The sequence below is a fragment of the Triticum urartu genome, chromosome 3, assembly GCF_003073215.2.
Source record: "Triticum urartu cultivar G1812 chromosome 3, Tu2.1, whole genome shotgun sequence".
NCBI classification, from domain to species: domain Eukaryota; kingdom Viridiplantae; phylum Streptophyta; class Magnoliopsida; order Poales; family Poaceae; genus Triticum; species Triticum urartu.
The window spans coordinates 496,362,334-496,366,227 of NC_053024.1; positions in this window are offsets into that span (position 1 = coordinate 496,362,334).

Genomic DNA, 3,894 nt, shown 5'->3' on the forward strand with positions numbered 1-3,894 from the left:
TCATGTCTTGTTTAAGACCAAACTTGATGCTATCTCAAACCATAGCCACTTCATGCTAATTATCCTACGAATGTGTTTATTATGAATTTGTATTTTTTATTTGGATCTTCATTTGCAATTGTTGTGTGTTAAATTATTTTCTTGTATCGTTAGATATATCATAAGGTGAAGGAGAGACGACTCAAAGTAGAATATATCAACTTCAAGAATCAGGCAAGCTGCAAATTTGATCATGCTCTGACCTATATTTTTATATTATGCATATCTCTTTGAATTTAAATACTATGCATGTTTTACAAAAGTTTTACAAAGTATTATTACTAGCTAGAGCCATAGGTTCAAGACTTGTAAACACGCTTGGCCACGCTTGCATAAAATGGGTGGGATGAAAACAAAAATTGTTTTAAACCTCTAAACCTTCCCTCCTTTGGGGCAACATTTTGTGAAAACTTTTGAAAGAACACCTATATACTATTTTACTTCTACTCCCTGGGCGGAATGGTATTGACGGGAGCGTCTACAAGTGATTGCGCTCATCGGGGTCTTGTAGTGAACGCGCCCGACTAGGGTCTTGCACACATGTTTTTGGTGGGGATTGCCGTCCAGGGGACTGAGATCTTCCAAGTACAGTTTGATATAGCTTCCAGTACAGCCACATGCTACTATGGGCTCTGGCTTAGCTTAGTACTAACGGGAAACCCTACCCCAGGACCGCCATCGGAGAGAGGCCTTCGTGCCGAAGTTGCGGGCGGCTTGGTGGTATAGGGGGCTGTTACGGAAAGGCTTCGTGACAACCTCCTCCTAGTCGTACACCCAAGTGTGTAACGATACACAGGGTTGGCTGTGTCATGCCGGAGGAGGGATGTTCGTTTTCTCTATCCGTGTTGCCCTGTTCGGACGGTTGCTCTAAGGCCTACCCGTCGTTTATCGGCTCGTCCTGATCTATGGCTGGGTTTGTGTCGAGGCGGGGCTTGGGTCGGCGTTTACGCCGACGCCTTGATTGCTTTTCGGGGGGACGATCTCTCGTCTCCTCCCCTTTTTCCTCGTTGTCGTCTCCCTTAGGGGTGTCCACCATGTATACATCGTGAGATGAGGTGGCTGTCCAATGCCCAATGGGCGTTGGTTCGTCGGTATCTCCTCCATCGTCATCCATGCTGTCGATGTGTTCGGAGCCGAAGTCGGGCATGTCGGTTAAATCATCGACAGTGGCTATAAAGTGGGTGGTGGGTGGGTTTTGGATTTCTTCGTCGTCCGCATCCCAACTTTGCTGACCGTAGTCCGGCCAGAGCTCTCCTGACAACGAGAGAGACTTTAGAGAATTCAGGATGTCGCCGAAGGGCGAGTGCTGAAAGATGTCTGCGGCGGTGAACTCCATCATCGGCGCCCGATCGGATTCGATTAGCAGGGGCGCGGGTGTTCGGAGTCCGGGGTGGAGTCCGGACCCTTGGAGTCACGGGTTGTGCCGAGTGCGGGGCTAGCGTTTGGCTCGATCGCTTTTAGGATCGCAGCCCCTGAGGTGACGTCCAACCGCTCATCCTCGATTGGCGCAGTGGGCTCCGAATCAATGGTTGGAACCGGAGCGTGTGCGGCCTCCAAAGCGCTGTTCAGCGGCAGAGCTATATCATGCCCATCGAGACAGTGCGGCGCGCTTGGCTGTGGCTTGAATCCGTCGAAGATCAAGTCCCCGTGGGTGTCAGCCATGTAGTTTAGGCTTCCAAGCCTGGCCTGATGGCCAGGGGCGTAGCTTTCGATCTGCTCAAGGTGGCCAAGCGAATTGGCCCGCAGTGCGAAGCCGCCGAAGACTAAGATCTGTCCGGGGAGAAGATTCTCAACCTGGACTGCATCGTTGTTGATGATCGAAGGAGCCATCGGGCCCAAGGGCGACGACACAGAGGAACTCTCAATGAAAGCACCAATGTCGGTGTCAAAACCGGCGGATCTCGGGTAGGGGGTCCCGAACTGTGCGTCTAGGCCGGATGGTAACAGGAGACAGGGGACACTTTGTTTTACCCAGGTTCAGGCCCTCTCGATGGAGGTAAAACCCTACTCCCGCTTGATTAATATTGATGATATGGGTAGTACAAGAGTAGATCTACCACGAGATCAAGGAGGCTAAACCCTAGAAGCTAGCCTATGGAATGATTGTTGTGTATGGAGTTGATTCTGTCCTACGGACTACAACCCTTCGGTTTATATAGACACTGGATAGGGTTAGGGTTACACAGAGTCGGTTACAATGGTAGGCGATCTTGAATATCGCGTCGCCAAGCTTGCCTTCCACGCCAAGGAAAGTCCCATCCGGACACGGGACGAAGTCTTCAATCTTGTATCTTCATAATCCAGGAGTCCGGCTGAAGGTATAGTCCGGCTACCCGAACACCCCCTAATCCAGGACTCCCTGAGCAACCCTTTACGAGTCATTCCACAAGGGCCCAGAAATGATCATAACTTTGACTAGTGACCATGATTTTCCAAAGATCTTGAAGGATATGATGGGACATATTCACCTTGAAGGAGATGCTGTCTACAAGGGTTATCCTTCATTGAAAATGGAGTGGAACTTTGGTACGTGGAAGTACACCTCTTCCGTGAAAAAGGAGTTTGTCCAAAGACTACTGGGCAATACTTTTTCATTTCCCGAGTACCTCAAACCACCTTCTTCGACTCTGTTCGTGAAGCTGCCATGGAAGCCATACGTCAGATTGGGGAAATCCTTGAATCCAGACTCCGTCATGCCCAAGAGTATTTGTGGGAAGTATATGCTGAGCTGATGGACATGAAGTTCATGGCTGCCGTGAAGGAGCATAGGATTAAAGAGTTCAAGGACTACATCGCACGTTTTCAGCTGGACTAAACTTCTTACGAAGGAATAAGGAATAATGTTGGATTTACACGCTTGACCATACCAATCCATGTGGATGGCAGCACTTGTAATAATCTATTTTGAACTCGAAGTAGTACAAGAGGTTAAAGGATGTAATAAGGAATCTATTATAAGGAGAATGCAACTCTGGCACACAAAAGTTCTGCTATTTCTCGGATGTAAGTTATAACACGAATGTATAGTCAACATCACCCAAAAGTGTTTTACTAGGTTGCAGGTGAAGACCTCTTAAGCGGAGTGAGGAAGACCGAGTGTTAGAACATGCGGTTCACCTGTCTACATATGAAGTAATGATTTGAGTACGGGATGGATTGGCCCCCATACTGAAGACTCTTATTATATACTTTCCTATGTGTGATTGGTAAACCGGAGAGACTTGAATCCTAAGAAGAGTGTTGTTGCGCAAGCCTAAAACCATAGAATGGTAAGACGTATTACCCTTATAGATAGGCTCTCATGCCTAACGTAGATGGTATGGTAAGGAAGGAACATGAAGGAGTTCTATTAGAAGCTTTCGACCACCATGAGAGTCTCGGTAGTAGTTTTGGTGTCTATGGATTATGAGAAAGACTTTTTTCTTTTGAGGAAAGCCCAGTTCTAAACCACAAAAACTCGAGGAAGAACCATCATGGAATTAAGAAATTATGGAACCCCCACAAGTTTGTTTTTAAGGGTGGTAGTTTCCGAACACCCTGGAATGATAATTGGGTCATACGACAGATCGGTGAGGACTCAAGAATGGTGCCGAGAGTCTCAGACACAGGAATGTTAACTAGAAGGCAAGACTTATATATAACAGAAGATGTTCCCTCAGGACAAGTAGCGAAAAGGATAAACCACAAACCTGCAGCTGCTATGACCAAACCCCGAGGAAGTAACCCAAGGAACCCAAACCCTAACCTATTTCTTGCTAGCCCCTACAAATCTCGAGGACGAGATTTCTTTTAAGGGTGGTAGTTTGTAACATCCCAAAATTTTCCAAATTTTGGAATGTTAATAATAAGATATTA